The sequence below is a fragment of the Myxocyprinus asiaticus genome, chromosome 6, assembly GCF_019703515.2.
Source record: "Myxocyprinus asiaticus isolate MX2 ecotype Aquarium Trade chromosome 6, UBuf_Myxa_2, whole genome shotgun sequence".
Lineage (NCBI taxonomy): Eukaryota > Metazoa > Chordata > Actinopteri > Cypriniformes > Catostomidae > Myxocyprinus > Myxocyprinus asiaticus.
Window position 1 is genome coordinate 3,325,294 of NC_059349.1, and position 18,097 is coordinate 3,343,390.

The window sequence follows — 18,097 nt, forward strand, 5'->3', positions numbered from 1 at the left end:
TTAGCATCAAGAGCAAGACTCTACTGGTGGTTTAAAAACCCGTTGTCTGCTCCAACACCACCAGATAGCACTCCAGGCTACCGGGAATGTCTGTGAGTTCCTCTGGCACCGTGGAACATATCATAGGCTGAATGATTCATTGACATTGTCTAATCACTGTAGTATGTTAACCTACTGAAATAAGTCTAAGCACTGATGTACTCTACATAACACAAGGCCACCTTCGCATGCACATGCTTTATACAAGAATGTGATTGCTTTACCCTCCAATATAGAACTTAGCTAGGGAGCAAGGGGATCTTTTACTCTCTTCTAGGCAACTGTGGAGGGAGATGTTTTGTCTCGTTGATCCTCCGGAGTGCAGTTTCATAAGTATAGGCATTGGTAGAAGAATGAGTGACTTATATTGGTCACTTGAAAGAAATACAGGAGCCTGGCTTGTAGGAGATTGCACTCTGGGAAGAGGGCAAATAGAAGGTGAGACTTTTTGTAAGTCTCTGAGGGAATATATAGTTGATTTTTATATTAAAATGCACTAAATTATAGAAAAGAACTAAAATAGAAAGCCTGGACTGTGTGTGACCTAGGAAAGGGCATTTGAGGACACTGAAAGTGCTAATGTTGCAAAAGTGCTCTGTGCACTCACCTGTAAGCACAGAACAATGGTACTGAGTCATGAAAGTACGTACAGTTAATAGATTGACACAACCGATAATTAAAGTAATTATATATGCTCAGATTATGACGTATTATTCATTAAAAAAGTTTTTTTCATGATAAATGAATTTAAAATGGTTTCCACCATTAAAATGAAGTCAGAGGCTCTGTGAAATAATGGGGGCGAGCTGAATCCATTTGATACAAAAAAATATTAAGAAGGCGTAGGCATAAAGTAATGCTAGATAACAAACTGTATAAGACAGGAGGGTTTTCTCAGCAGACATCTCGGGGTTGCTGTTTTGCTCAATAAACTCTAACCTTCGACACCTGGAACTCCTGACTTCGAGAGTTTTCTTACAGAGAGGAGAGGAAACATTTTCCACGCTCCACAACACAGACAACCAAACACTACCATTCAACACATCAAAAGATCAACAATAAAAGTCAAAATCCCAAATGCATCATGGATTTACAGTAGTTACATTGCATCTCTTCAAAACTTATGTAATACAAAAACTTCTCAACATCATACATCAACAATTGCCTAATGTTTTACTTTCTAAAAGCACCACTCTGATCATGCTCTTTTCATCCATATTGCCAAAAACAACACAGAAAATTCATCAACAGCAAAGAGATATGAACAAAATCACCTCTCAGTGCTTGATTCCTGCTAAGAAAAGAGCATCAAAACTCATCATTGTGGATAGGAAGACAAACTTTTTGAAATGCATTTCCAAACCAAAAGCTATAGAAATGATCTCTAAAAGTATAGTCTTGTCTTTCTCAGTGGAACACAAACAGAGCTCCATTCTCACATGCTTCTTGTCACTACTGGTTTTGCTTTGTTGATCGTTGGCTTTTTTTATTTATTTTTTATTAACATTTTTATTGATTCATAATTTATCACAAAAAATATAACAACATCTATACAATGAATGAATCAAACACTTTAAACATTAAACCCCCACTATATCCCCTCCCCCTACCAAACTCTCAACCCACCCTGACCCCCCCACGAACACCCCTGTGGTCAACAGAATATAGACACACACACAGAAAACTAAAACATCAACATAAAATAACATACAATAATCAAGTATGATAAAAAAAAAAAAAATTAATTAATTACTAATTACTCCGTCCACTGCCCCACCTCGATATTCCCTCAAAAATGCTAAATAATTGCCCCATTTCTTATTGTACGATTCCCTAACCCCCATCCTAATGCTCGACCCCTCCTCGAAGGCAGCCACCCTCCCCATCTCCGCGCGCCACTCCGGGAACGAGGGTGCTCCATCCTACTTCCAACTCCTTAAAATAACCTGCCTATCAGTCATCACACTGGTCAAAACCCAGTCCTTCATGTACTTATCTACCAAATCCATGACTTCCCTATCTCCCAAAATACAGAGTCTGGGGCAGAACGAGACCTGAGTGCCCAAGACATCACACACAAAACTTTGCACTTTCAGCCAAAATTCTTGGATCTTAAGGCACCCCCAAAAAACATGGATGGTGTCTCCATCTTCAGTATGGCATCGCTAGCAGATGGGTGTGTCCTTAAGACCAAGCCTATACAATCTAGAGGGGGTCCAATAAAATCTATGTAAAATCTTAAATTGCATAAGGCGAACCCTTGCATCTCTAGATGCAGACTTTATGTTTTTTAGAATCCTTGCCCACACTTCCTCCTCCAATAACAAATTTAAATCTTCCTCCCATAATCTTCTGAGTGAATTTAAAGCTCCATCCCCCAGACTCTGAATTAACAGGGAGTAATACACTGATGCCTCATGACCCTTACCAAAAGCAGCAATCACCACTTCCAGAGTATCTGCCGCTCTAGGGGGGTGTATGCTACTCCCAAATACAGAGCAGAGCAGGTGGCGCAGCTGTAAATACTTATAAAATTGAGATCTGGGAATCCCAAAATGTTGAATCAAATTTTCAAAAGATCTCAATACTCCACCCTCATACAGGTCACCAAGTGTATTAACCCCCCTCACAATCCAATCTGACCAACAAAAAGGGGACTTATTAATACATAGTTTAGGGTTCAGCCATATACTTGAGGCTACGTTTAAATAAATATCCGAATTAAACACTCTGGACACTTTTGTCCATATCGAGTGCAAATGCAAAATAACGGGGTGCGACTTAACCTCTCCAGCTAGTTTACTCGAAAGGCTTTGCAGTGGCGAGATAGGGGCAAGAACTTCCTTTTCAATACAAAACCAGGGAAGAGCTCTCTCAGGTGGAAGTGACCAATGAACCAAATATCTAAGACTGAATGCATAATAATAAAATAAAATCTTGGCTAGGCCTAACCCACCTTTGTCAATCGGCCTATGTAACTTACTGAAATTTAACCTGGGGTGCTTACCATTCCAAATGAAGGACTTCGCTATGCTATCAAATTGCTTGAAATAAGAGAGGGGCCATCTACAGGGACAGATTGTAGCAGGTAGTTAAATTTTGGGATACAATTCATTTTAATAACATTAACCTTCCTAATCATCGATAAGTGTAATGAAGCCCACCTGTCCACATCATTAGAAAACCTTTTTATTAAGGAATCAAAATGAACTCTGACTAAATCAGACAAATTTGCTGGGAATAAAATTCCTAAATACTTAATTCCCTGTTTGGGCCACTGGAAGGCACCTGGCTGGAAGGCCGTTTCTGGACAGTACGCTGTCAAAGCCAAAGCTTCAGATTTAGACCAATTGGCTTTGTATCCTGAGAATTTGGAAAAGGAGTTAATAATTATGTGGAGGCAAGGCATAGATCTAGTGGGGTCGGAGACAAATAATAAAATATCATCTGCATAAAGCAGAAGCTTATGCGCCATACCTCTCGCCATCACCCCTGGAAAATCATCCTTCTTTCTTATTGCGGCTGCTAATGGTTCCAGGGCAAGACAGAACAATAATGGGGAAAGAGGGCAACCCTACCGGGTGCCCCTATCCGGAGTAAAATAATCTGAAATTAAGCCATTTGTTTGCACCGCTGCTACAGGGTGTCCATAAAGTAACTTAATCCAACAATTAAATGTACTCCCAAACCCATACGTTTCCAAAATCTTAAAAAGATAATCCCATTCTACCATATCAAACGCCTTTTCGGCGTCAAGAGAGATGGCAGCAACCGGAGATTGATCATTCGCTACTGAACACATGATATTGATGAAACGCCTAATGTTATCAGAAGAGCTACGGCCTCGAATAAACCCCACCTGATCTATATGTATAAGTGATGTCATAACTTGACTTAATCGATTAGCCAGAATTTTGGACAACATTTTTACATCCAACTGGATCAGGGAAATTGGGCGGTAACTTTTACACACGCTTGGATCTTTGTCTTTTTTTTTAAATCAGACTGATCCGGGCTCGTGTCATGGTTGGAGGAAGCTTTCCATTCTTTAATGATTCCGTATAAACTTCTAACAAAAGTGGAGCCAGTTCTGTAGCAGGAGATTTGAAAAACTCAGAGGAAAAGCCGTCAGGCCCCGGAGCCTTGCCTGTAGGTAAGGACTTAATTACCTCGTCAAACTCCTCCAAGGTTATCTCAGAATCAAGAGAATTTTTTTGCACAGTCGTCAGTTTAGGGAGATCTAATGGTTCCAGAAAGTTCCTAATATCTTCATCAGTAGACAAAGAACTATAGAGATCAAGATAGAATTCTTTAAAAGCATTATTAATATCAATGGCCGAGGTAAATATTTCACCACCAGCAGATTTCACTGAGGGAATGATAGAAAAAGACTCTCTCTGATTTATATATCTAGCCAAAAGTTTTCCTGCTTTGTCACCCGACTCAAAGTATGACTGTCTTGCCCTGAATAACCAAAACTCCACTTTCTGTGACAAAATAATATTATATCTGTATTTCAATTGGGTCAATTCTCTGAGGCCATCAGATGACATAGGCGCTTCAGCTCTGCCTCTGCACTTTTAATATTACCTTCCAACTCCACAAGTTCTTGTGCTTTGGATTTTTTAATGAATGAGGCATACTGTATGATCCGACCCCTAAGAACCGCCTTAAGTGCCTCCCAAGCCACGCCCACAGAGGATACTGAGGACCAGTTGGTCTCCATATAAACACTTATTTCAGTCTTTAACATTTGTTGGAAATCAGGAATTTGCAAAAGGGACACATTAAGGTGCCAACTATATGATTTCTTTTTCTCTATATGTGGCAACACCTTTAAACTCACCAGAGCGTGATCTGAGACTAAGATATTTCCAATTGAACAATCAACAACAGATGAAATGAGGGATTTGGATATCAAAAAAAAAAACAAATCTATTCTAGAATAAATCTTATGGACTGATGAAAAAAATGCATAGTCCCTACCAGATGGGTTCAAAGGTCTCCAAATATCTGTATATCTCTGTTGGCTTTAAAGTTCAAGCAAGTTTGACATCAGAGCAGAAAGGTCTTTCTTCCAGTGCGTGTCCCAAAAACTCAAGTTTAGTGATAATATATCGTGGGAAAACTGAAAAAACTAAATAAATACGAAATATTGTCACTCTTTTGTGGCAGTGCCATTTGCTCAATAATCAACAGGTGCTAACAAATCAACACACCTTGAAGGAGAGTTTCGTTTGAGCTAAAATAAACTAGGAAAGTACTAGTGTAAATTAAACAAACAAATTTTTCTATCAGGGCGAACATATGACACTGTTTCAATGGTTATGTAACATGTCCGTAACCATAGAAGCTACTGGAGATAACTAGCCATTTACAGATATAGTTAAAATGCACTAAATTATAGAAAAGAACTAACATAGAAAGCTTGGACTGTGTGTGACCAAGGAAAGGGCATTTGACAACACTTAAAGTGCTAATGTTGCAGAAACGCTCTGTGCACTCAGCTGTAAGCACAGAACAAATGTACTGAGTCATGAAAGTACACACGGTTAAAAGACTGATGCAACCGATAATTAATAGTATCTATACATGCTCAGATTATGACGTATTATTCATTAAAAATGTTTTTTTTTCATGATAAATGAATTTAAAAGTTTTTTTTTTTTTTTTTAAGGAACTAACAGCCACGTTTGTACCATTAAAATGAAGTCAGAGGCACTGTGAAATAATGGTGGCGAGCTGAATCCATTTGATTCAAAAAATATTAAGAAGGCATAGGTATGAAGTAACGCTAGATAACAAACTGTATAAGACAGCAGGGTTTTGACCGAGCAAGTCAGATCTCAGCTGACATCTCGGGTTTGTTGTTTTGCTCAATAAACTAACCTTTGGCACCTGGAACTTCTGACTTCGAGAGTTTTTTTTAGAGAGAAGTGAAGAAACGTTTTCCACGCTCCACAACATAAAATTGGCGACCACGAAGGGACTGGCACCGGGACAAAGGGAACTGCTCTGGGCTTCCTTGCACTGACTGAACAGACTCACTGGTGCTAAAAAAAGCTGAGGTAAGCATTTTGCATAAATGGTGCTTTTGTTGCTGTGAATATATGTATTGCTTGTGTTGTGTACAAATCAATTATATTGATGATTTATGTTGGCTGCGATTGTTGATGTGTTTATGTTGACTGTATTGTGTTTATGCTGGCTGCACTGTGCTATGTTGTATGTGGATGAATGAGCTGATATGTGTCTGTGTAACTGTTTTTCTCCTGAGAGGCATGTTACAAAAGACACAAAGATATGAGGTCTAATAATTAGAAAAGCATTGAAGCAGTAAAATATTTTGAGATATTGGTGTTAATTATCTGACACCAATCATTATAGGTATGATGATTCAGATAAGAAACACATTTGTAGAATTAGGAAGACTATTAATAGAAACACGGGGAATTAGTACTCATTTTTGGAGAGAATCTGAATACATAGATTGTGCAGGAATAGATAAATGGGATCTTACAAAGCAAAAGAAAAAAGAGTTTATGCAAAAATTGACTATAATCACTAATTTGCAGGAAATAGAAAGGGAGTGGCCGTCAGTAGATTGGAGAGCCATAGTGGATAAACATTTGACCTTTGAACCATTGGGTAACCACCTAACTGGACTTTATATGTTGAGTCCTTCTCAATCGGTGCAATTACGTGTAGAAGTAAAAATACCAATTGACCCAGTATATGTGCCTTACATCAAAAAGGGCTCAAATAGCCCATGGCTAAAAAGGATACAAAGAGTGACTAACTTAAGCGGTGGACTCCTTTGGACGAGCACTGACATATGTGCAGTGGAAGAGCAAGGTGTTGTTTCAATAGCAACAGCAATGGGGAATTAACATCACTTCACACAACAAATGGAACTGTGGGAAAAGTGAATGTAACAATTGTCATAGGCAGAGATCCAGAGCATAGCCAACAGCTGTGAGTGGAAGTATATGGGTGTTAAAACAAAAACAAATAACAGCAAGTAATCATTTACAGTGATTTATATAGACACAGACGGGAGAAAGAGAGGAAGAAGAGGAAGGGAACTTTTAAACAAAGTGGAAAGGGAAGCCCTGACTGACTTCCTTGAACCTTTTCATTTAGAATATTGTGATAGAAGTGAATTAAATGTTTCTGTAACTGTACTGGGAGGGTGTCAAGTAGAATTAACCCCATCTCTCAGTTTTATGCATTGGGAAGGAGGTGTATCTGCTACAGGTCGCTGGTTTGCTGCAGATGAACTTTGGAGTTTTGACATAATTAGCCTAGGAGGAGACATTATCTGGATGCAGAATAATTCACATTGGCCAATGTTAGATGAAGAGGAGGAAACACCTGTAAAACAATTGAATAGACAACAAATAAATGCTATTCTGAAATACTTAAGAAAGACCAATAAAATACGTTAGCAATTAAAACAAGTCCTCCACCCAGCAAAAGCCCAGGGGAAGTCAGGAGTCAGATACTTTTAGTGATCCTCGTCTGACCAGCCTGGTGAAGACTAGTTAAGGGTAAACACAAGCTGGAGTTAGAGAGGTACGTGAAAAATGCAAGATGCACTGCAACAATGACATCAACACCAGTAGAACAGATGTGCTCAATGTATCCAATATGTAAAGACATCATAAGGGAGCTGTCTAGCATATGGGAAAAATGAACAAAGGGCTTAAACACAAAATGGCCAGCAGAGGGAACATTTGATGTGGCAATGTGTAGAGAAATGGAAGCATTGATTAAAAATCACAAAGCAAAACATAAGAATAAAAAAAGAGAAGATAAGAGAGAAAAAGAACAGGATGTGTTGCAATTGTTTAAAAATCATGGGATAAAATTAATAAAAGCTGAAAGACAGACAAAGAGACCAGCAGATGATAAAAGTGAAATAATAGAGAGACCACCTCCCTATGCACCACCTCTTGACCAATCTGTGAAACAAATGCCTGCTATATCAGGAACTGTAGAAATAAAAGGGAACATAGACATCAAAGATGACAGTTCTGATAGGGACAGTGAAGGGGCAAGCCTGAGAGAAGACATGGGCCACATAGCTTCAGAAGGTATGGAGACCCTCAACGCCTATCAACATGTGACCTCAGCCTTAGCTGAAATGCAAGAAAGACAAAAAGAAGAACAGCGAATGTCACAGAGCCAAGCAGACCTGAGTTCTGAACAAGAAATAGAAGAGGAAGAGAAGCCAAGGGCAAGAACAACACCTAGAAGAGACTTGGAAAAATGGCTAAAAGCACTGGAGCAAGAAATGGTGGAGGAGCAACTAGCTAAGGAGCAGCAAAAGAGAAGAGAAGAAAGCCACAGGGCACGCTCAACCAGCCCGAGAAAAGAGTACAAATATGTCACAGGCAACTTGGCTCTTGAAGATGCTTCACAACTACAGCCAAGCTGGACAAGAGATCAGCAAAGAAGACTGGTAAGAACAACGAGCATGCATCTTCCAAGCTACCCAAGCAATGTGTTTCTAACCCCTGAATTCTTAGACAGCCTGGGACTACCTGGAGATCGACCAAGCGGCAGGGACATGCTTGATGGAGCACAAGGCTATGAACATCAACCCAGAAGATACCCAAACGACATGGAACCACACAGAGAAGAACAGCAACAATATTTTATGGATCCAGACACCCCCAGTAAATATACCATACAAACACAGTTGCCAAATTTAATTAAAGGCACACAAGGGCAGTATGTGCCATGGGCCAATCAGGACCTTGATGGACTGATAGCTCACCTTCCAGACATCCATGTGGGGGCTGGAACATGGATTAGAGTTGTAGAAGAAGGAACAACAGGGAAGCTCCTAGCGATTGGCGACATCAAAGCATTATTGGCCAAATGTTTAGGGGGATCCAAGATGAATGAGATCCTTAAAAAGGTGCATCTAAGAGGAGCAATTGATGATACGAAGATGGATGGATTTGCATTTGAAAGATATCGTGCTGACATGTGGGGAGAATTGAGGAAGGAATACCCAACACGAATGGATCCAAGATCTCTGAAAGGCGAACCGATAGGTGAAACTGAAAATCCTACAGCACATATTCAAAGACAGCTAAGAAGATGGAAACTAGAGCTGGAGAAAAACCCAGAAACAGACCCAGTCATGACTACATTATTCAGAACAGCTATAGAGGATGCTATGCCAACCCGAGTGAAGGACAAACTGGAAGATGTGGTTGGACTGAACTCTAAATCACACAGAGAGTTCTGTGAACATGTGACTCATGCTGTAGAACAATACAGGAGAAATGAGTTAAGATTGAAGCATCAAGAAAGAGAACTACAGAGAAAACTAACACAACTGCAGCTTGAAGAATTAACTGGGGAAAAGAAGAAGATCCAAGCCACAGTCAAAGAGAAAGAAGAACAATCAGTGGTAATGGCTACTGTGAATATGCCTGTCTCTGCTGCCCAGTCTTCCCTGGTATCACCTGTACCTGTTATGCAGAATACAATGTCACCAGTACCTGTTGTCCAGCAGGACAAGTATCACAGCCACCAGCAATGCTTGTAATCTATGTGCAACCAGAACAACGGGGAAACTGGAACAGACTACAACAGGGAGGAAGAGGAAGAGGTAGACAGAACAGTGGCCCTAGAACTAATGGCCCAACAATAATATATTGGGGCTGCAATCAGCCTGGACACAACAGAAGAAATTGCCCTATTAATCCATGGCAAAGCAGTCAACCCCCTGGTCCAAGCAATGCCCCATGGCAGCAAGAATACTAAGCTCCAGCATCAGGTCCACTCAATCCATGGCGTGGACCACAGCAGGGCTACTGAGGCTGCCCAGAGGATCCTACGGGGAGGGGTCAGCTTCCAATGATATCATCTGATGCTGATCAAGAACCTATGTTGCAGGTTAAAATAGAGGGCAAAACAATACCAGTCATGCTAGATACTGGAGCTACGTTTACATGTATAAGTCCAAATTATGCCTCTCACCTCCCCAAGTCTGGAAAACATGTAAAGACAGTAGGATTCTCGGGACTCGCGCAGCTAATTCCAATGACAGCTCCAGTCAGCATAAATGACGCAGAGATCAAAATTCCCATTCTAATATCAGAACAAACACCTGTCAACTTGTTAGAGAGAGATGCTATATGTAAAATGAATTTACAGATTTGGTGCACTCCAGAAGGCATTTATATAGACAACAGGGGCATCAAACAAATGACTGTCACACAGTTCCAAGAACCTCAGGAGCCACAAGCAAACATATATTGGTGTAAGGGGGAAATCACCCACTGGCCCAAGGACGGTATCCAATGGCGTGGCTGAAGGTATCCTGCCTGTTCTGTCTTATCGTGCGCGACATTAAATAATACTTTGGTTATTTGATTTGAATTCCATGTTTTTTTATTAATCTTATCATTAATTATTTTCTTTATTTCATCTGACTTCAATTATGAAAAACCTCGTTGATGTATCTATGCTCTGAATTTTAGTAATTCTCTCTTCTAGACTGCATTTGTTATTTCAATGTTATTTGGGTCCTGTGCTGGTCAGACATAGGTCCTTTAACTACAAATTCATCAGTTTCAGATATTAGTAAGTTTTAGACTAAGTCCTTATAGGTTCTCGGCTTTATCCGTTTAGTCTTATTTGGCTAAGTTCTATAATAGATTCACGGTTTACCGTTTAGCCCCAGTCAATTAAGTCCTGTTTTACAGGTTCTCGGTCCTACATTTAGTATTCCCATTTAATTCTACTTGGCTAAGTTCTATAATAGATTCTCGGTTTACCTTTTAACCCCAGTCAATTAAGTCCTGTTTTACAGGTTCTCGGTCCTACATTTAGTATTCCCATTTAATTCTACTTGGCTAAGTTCTATAATAGGTTCTCGGTTTACCGTTTAGCCTCTTACATACTTAACTAATGGGTTACTTCTGAAGTAGCTTAATTAAGCCAACTCTGACCATAGATTTGTAATTAACAAGAAATATACTAGAAAACAGTCCTTCAGAATGAATCATAATAACAATTTATTTACCAGGTAATAGTAATACATTCAAACAATCCAATTAAAATAATAAATCAAACTCAAAGCTATCAGTGAACCAAACATAATAATATATTTAAAGTTGTATTCCATTCAAACATTTACCAAACATAAGAAATACAAATTGCAATTACCTGGTAGTGAAAAAACTACATGCAAACGACGAAGCATGGGAGATCTGATTTACAGATTCCCCGAGCTTCTCTGCCATCCTTCCTTAAGTACCGAACGATCCCATTGTTATTTCAGATGTGTGTGTTTGATGTTATTTAGGATTTGGTTTACAATTTAGGGAGTTGTAATTCGACCTTTGATTGAGTAGGTTGTTTGATGTTTACAAAGAATACACCTAATCTGCATACAGCATCTGGTCTCTGTGTGAGACTTGAGAGGGGCATGCCCCGGATAGAATACTGTATTTTATTAAGTTCTGAAATCTTACTTGTGATTTGACTTTGCTGAAAGGGAATGAGACCGTTTTACCAGTTGCACTGAGACCTCTTGAATGATACCAAACATGTATGATCAGAAAACCTTTTACATTACAGAACAGGATAAGTCATAACTTAGTTTTTAGTGTCCTTAAAGTGACCTAAGGTGAGAGAGAGAGAGAGAGCAGATGTGAGTGTGATTTGCGTTTTATGGTCCCCAATCAGTGGGGTGTGTTTTCTCAGGTGGAGATGCTCCTCTGTGTGAGAGTTTTATGATGTTGGTTCTCGCAGAGTTCTTTGACTTTCCTGGAAGTGATGCAGATAATTTTTGTGACAATCTTACATTGGTTAGGAGATGTAGAAAAAACAATAAACAAATGGGGAAAATACATTAAAGAACAGCTCTGTGAACCAAGCATGCCAAAAACTGAGTTTCATTGTACCATAATAGATGATTCAGAAAGGGACCCAGAGCTTGAAAAGAAATGGTTAAATGACACTAAAGGACAAGAAGTGCTTTTGAGTTCACAATATATAATTGTAGGGCCAGAAGGTGCAGCACTACAAATTGGAAATGCAACTTTATTGAACAATGGTTTCAAGTACCAAATTCAGTTCCACATGTTACCTCATATGTAAGTAAGGGAAGTCAGGCAAAAGATTTAGGATCAATGATGAAAAGAGCAGAAAAGAAAAAGCGGGAAGACACAGAAAATCCTTTAATATTTGAATCTGCAGATAAAACATGGCTAAAAGTTCTGTGTTACACTGCTATGAAAGGCGTTCCAATGCTTGTAGTGACTACTAAAGAAAAAAAAGTTTGAGTCAAGAACAGTTGAACTAATGTCAGAAATGGAAAAACATGTGTCTGCTAAATACCCACGGTTGCGAAAACGGCTTTAGGGCCGTCAATTAATTCTCTCTCTCTCGTACTAACCACACAGTCAAAGAAGCAGAAGTAGATTATTTTGTGGATGGGTCATGTTTCAGAGACCATCTAGGAAATCATGCTGGATATGCTGTTGTTAAACAAGAAGACAAAACTTTTGTTCCAATTGTGTTGCAGCACTGTGAGCAACCATGCTCAGCACAACTGGCTGAATTAAAAGCATTGATTGAGGCATGTCTACTGGCTAAAAATAAAACTGTTAATATCTATACAGATTCTGCATATGCACATGGAGTATGCCATTTATTTGGAGCAGTCTGGAAACAAAGTGGGTTCAAAAAGACTGGTGGGACACCAATTCAACATGGTGACCAAATAATCAAGCTCATTTCAGCCATGGTGCATCCAAAGAAATGAGCTATTATCAAATGTCAAGCACATAAAAAAGGCAATGATTTCGTTGTTCAAGGAAATAATGCTGCAGACTTACATGCCAAAAATGCTTCTGGATGCCAAGTAGCAGTGATGGCACCTGTATCAGTTCTGCTTCAGCCTCAGCCACAATTAGCTGATATTGCACGAAAGCAACAGCAAGCTGGCCCTTATGAACATACCATATGGCAACATAGAGGTGCGAGCAGGGATGTGAATGGCATATGGCGGTCTCACGAAGGACATATGATTGCTCCCATAGCACTCCTTACTATTATAATCTCTGATGCGCATGGTTTTGACCATTGCGCAAGGGGGGAGGTAATAAGGAAGATAAAAAGACAGGGATTTTGGTCCCCATACCTACAGACCATGGTAGACGAATATTTGGCTGAATGTGAAATTTGTGCCCAAAACAATGTCAGAAAGGGTACATCAGCACCAATAGGTCACATACCCGTACCAGAGGGCCCATTCAAACATCTGGTAATGGATTATGTGGATATGGCAAGATCAATAAGAGGAAAAAGATACATGTTGGTGATAATAGACAGATTCAGCAGATGGGTAGAGGCAGTACCATCAGCAGACCAGGGAGCCCAAACTGTGATCAAAATTTTTGTCCAGAGAGATCATTCCAAGATTTGGTATACCTTCTCAAATTAGCTCTGACAATGGTTCAGCATTCATTCAAAGAACAGTGAAAACAGTGATACAACAGTTGAGAATAAAAGCAAGACTAGGGTGTGTCTACCATCCACAATCTCAGGGAATGGTTGAAAGGTTGAATGGAACTCTCAAAGCTAAGATCAATCAAATTTGCCGTGACACCAAACTCAATTGGGTAGATGCTCTACCCCTTGCATTTGGTGAACTATCGCATGCAGACCAATAGAATCACTAATCTATCACCACATGAAATGCTAACAGGCAGACCCATGCCAGTACCATACTTGAGAGGTCCTTATGAAGACCCACCTTTAGAACAACTACAGATGGAGTTAAGGGCCTACATGAGACAATTAACTGCTATACACGAAGCTATTCATTCACAGGAACAGAACAGGGGGCCCAGACAGGACGAAGAAGCACCGTGTCCCGTAGTTCCTGGAGACCAAGTTTATTTGAGAGTGTTTAGGAGAAGATGGAATGAACCCAGAAGGGAAGGACCCTATAAATTGGTGAGAGCAACCCCAACAGCAGTACAGGTAGAAGGTAGTACAACATGGTATCATTTAAATCACTGCACTAGGGTCCCTCAGTTGAGGTTACCAAAACCAGCAGATCAGAGAGATAGAGCAGAAGATCAGGAAGATTTAGACATAGAGTCTCCTGAAGCTGAAGGAGAACCTGAGACCCATGACCAGGAAAGAACTGAACAAGAGGAAAGCCCAGAGCAGGAGGGAGAAAGTAGTGATGCAGGAGGATGTACAGCAGCCAGTGGTGTCAGAACTGGAGGGTGAGGAAAGTTCTGCTATGGATCTTGGTGTTGGTACACCTACTGCAACGACTTCCCCAGCCTCCACTCCCCAGACTCAGAGCAGGCAGGGCCTTCTCAACCTTACTTCTCCCCAGGGCCAGGAGAGTTTCAAACAATCGACTTCTCAGAGCTTGGTGATATCCACTTCCATTAAGTCTCTCAAGGTATGCCAGTAAATAACTTTGTTAAAAGAAGGTCTTTAAATGAGGAAGACTATGAGGAGACATCTGGAGGAACAGATTATCAATATATAAGATTGCCACTAAGCCATACAGATGAAACACAATTTATAACATTGCCACTACGCTAAACTAATGCAATACAAAATCAGACTGCAAAATTACCAGTAGCAATGCCCAATAATGACACAGATTATGAGGCTGACCTGACATTTTCAAAAAAAGAATTATTAGAAAGTGCACATCATAATGATTGGTTCAAATGGGCAGACAAATATTGTCACTCTTTTGTGGCATGGCCATTTGTTCAATAACCAACAGGTGCTAACAAATCAACACACCTTGAAGGAGAGTTTTGTTTGAGCAAAAATAAACTAGGAATCTACTAGTGTAAATTAAACATAAACAAATTTTTCTATCATGGCGATCATATGACACTGTTTCAACGGTTATGTATGTGAAGTAGTTAAATCACATCTCTTCAAAACTTATGTAATACAAAAACTTACGTCAACAACTGTCTAATGTTTTACTTTCTAAAAGCACCACTCTGATCATACTCTTTTTGTCCATATTGCCAAAAACAACACAGAACTCTCATCAACAGCAAAGAGCTATGAAAATGTCATTGCTCAGTGCCTGAATCTCTCTAAGAAAAGAGCATCAAAACTCAGAAAGACCTTTCTGCTCTGATGTAAATCTAGCTTGAACTTTAAAGCTGACAGAAATCAACAAAGCAACACCAGAATTGACAAGAAGCATGTGAGAATGGAGCTCTGTTTGTGTTCCATTGAGAAAGTTAAGACTATACTTTTAGGGATCATTTCTATAGTTTTTGGCTTGGAAATTAGTTTCAAAAGATTTGTCTTCCTATCCATGATGATGATTTTTGATGCTCTTTTCTTAAAAAGAATCGTGATTCTGCAGCCAGTCGAGGTGGGTTTAATCTTCTTGCTCCTTTAAGGAACTTTATGATTAAATCATGCTTGCCTATAGAGGCGCCGGCCTCATGTGCGTGACACGCAGATATAGTTACACTTACCACATACACTTTGAGTGTTGATGGGGTGAGTTCTGCGTCTAATTGCTCTTGAAGAAATATTAGAATTTCATGTATGGGGCAGTTTACTGGGTCCTTGTCATGTAAGAGACACCAATCAGCGAACACCTTCCATTTTAGTATGTAGAGGTGTCTCATGGATGGTTCTCTGGCTTGTAAAATGGTGTTCATGACTGAACGCATCATTTCTGGCATGTGTAGTGTGCCCTGTTCAAGTGCCACACATGCAGGTTCCACAGCTGGGGCTGGGGATGCCAGATTGTGCCTCACGCCTGAGGGGAGATCCCTCCTCAGTGGTATTTCCCATGGTGAGCAAGCTGTACAGCATCTCCATCATTTCCGGAATCCATGGCTGATTGGGCCATTTCGGCGCAACTAATAGAACCATTTCCTTGTCCTCTCAGACTTTGCATATGACAGAGTGAATAAGGCATACTGGGGAAAACGTATATTTGCATTTCGCCGGCCATTTGTGTGCCATTGCATTCGTTCACAGCGGGGCTTGGGACTTCGAATAACAGAGGGGACAGTGGGCATTCCCCACTGAGGCAAATAGATTGATTTTTGCTTTGCCGAATATTTCCCAAATCCTCAGTACAGTTTGAGGATGAAGTCTCCATTCGCCCGGACAGTGGCGGTGAATGAATTCCGCCTTGGCTGTTTATATATGCCACGACTGCCATGCTGTCTGAGCAAACCAGGACATGACAGCTCGCTATTTTTGACTGACCGATAGCTCTAAGTGGTTGATGTGCCATGCCCTCCTCGCACCTGTACAGGTGCCGAAAGTTGGGCGTCCATCGCACACCACCCCCCAACCTGTGTTGGAAGCATCCGTGGTCACCACTTTCCACCTGACAACTTGAGACTTCGATTACCAGAGGGGACAGTGGGTATTCTACACTGAGGCAAATAGATCAATTTCTGCTTTGCCAGATATTTCCCAAATCCTCAGTACATTTTGAGGGTGAAGTCTCTTGAATTCCGCTTGGCAGTTTATATATGCCACAACTGTCATGTTGTCTGAGTGAACCAGGACATGACAGTTTGATATTTCTGATTGAAAAGCCTTTAAGGCTAGAAATACAGCCGATAGCTTTAGGCACTGCATGACAACTTGCCCCAGCACGACACCTCGCTAGTTAACCGCAGGAGCTGTCCGTGGTGCTAAAGCAGCTATACAGCGGCGGGATATAGTGATGCGCATGCGCCCTTGGTGCCAAGCACGTCATGGCACATGGTGCTTCAGCCAGCACTGAAGAGGTCTCATGTGTAAGAGACCTAATGGAATGACCACTGCCATAAATCCCAATGCTTTCTGAAACAGTTTCAGTGGAAGTGTTCTCCCCAGTTTGAACTGAGACACTGTAGAATGGCTGAAGCAGTAAGTCTCTGTGCTGGCATAACAAAGCTTCTGATTGCACCAGTAACAGCCAATCATCGATATAGTTGAAGATGCGTACGCCGCTCAGTCTTAGAAGGGCGAGAACCGCATCGATGCGATTTGTGAATGTGTGAGGAGCCAGAGATAGTCCGAAGGGCAGGACTTTGAGTTGATATGCTGTTCCCTCGAACACGAATCTCAAAAACATCCTGTGATGTCGTACAATTTGGATATGAAAGTACGCATCCTTCAGATCTATCAACGCCAACCAATCGTGTGGGCGTACACACGATAAGATCCGTTTCTGAGTAATCATTTTGTAAGTGCGCGATTTAAAGGCCTCAGATCCAGGATTGGCCGAAGCCCGCCGTCTTTCTTTGGAACAAGAAGATAATGGCTGTAAAACCCTTTTTGTGCTTGAAAATTTGGCACAATCTCTATCGTGTTTTTCACAATGAGACTGTGTATTTTGGCTTGTAACACTGGCGCATCTTCAGACGAAACCATGGAAGACAGAATGCCGTTGAAACGGGGTGGCCGGTGTGCAAAATTGGATCGTATAACCATGTTCGATCATTTTTGCACCCACTCTGAAATACCCGTTAGGGCTCACCACGCATCTGCATAACGGGACAGAGGGCAATTTGCTCACTGTATGATATAATACGTCGCTCACTATAGGGAAGCGGTTGCACATAATGTGTGTGCTTTGAAGAGGAAAAAGGGGCTCTTATTGAGAATGTGTGAGCATCTCGTGCATTTGAAATGAATGCTGTATTCTTTTTTGCACTTCATTTTTTATTGCATTTATGAGAGTGCAAGACACAGAAACAACATTTTGAACAATATTGTGAACAACAATATTCCTTTCCCGACAAACAATAGTAGGGAGATGGGGAACAGTGTTTTGTGTCTCCAATTGAGCCTTTTTTGGAGCATACCTGGAGGGAACTGCGGGCTCTGCTTTCCACTTCAAAGGGTTGTACTCGTCAGAAGCGCTTTTGCTGCACGTGCTGATACGCAGGTGCCGATGAAGCAGCAGGTATGGGACTTTTAGTCGGGCACTGGCTCGAAACAGAGCGAGGGCGAACCGGCTGTGATATACTCCATTTGGGCATAAAGTGTCTCATAGCCTGTAACTGCTGCT

At 40.7% G+C, this 18,097-nt stretch overlaps 1 protein-coding gene, 1 non-coding gene and 1 pseudogene across 2 annotated transcripts in view; 2 read left to right on the plus strand and 1 right to left on the minus strand.

The window, feature by feature from the left end:
• LOC127442946 (gastrula zinc finger protein XlCGF7.1-like) overlaps nucleotides 1-18,097 on the plus strand; it is an 898,889-nt gene that overhangs the window by 345,030 nt on the left and 535,762 nt on the right. The gene's annotated exons all lie outside the window — the stretch shown is intronic.
• LOC127443221 (small nucleolar RNA U3) lies at nucleotides 1,228-1,439 on the minus strand. Its single transcript, XR_007897616.1, has one exon. It is a non-coding gene; the product is annotated as a small nucleolar RNA U3 (small nucleolar RNA).
• On the plus strand, nucleotides 15,308-15,447 carry LOC127443223 (uncharacterized; annotated as a pseudogene).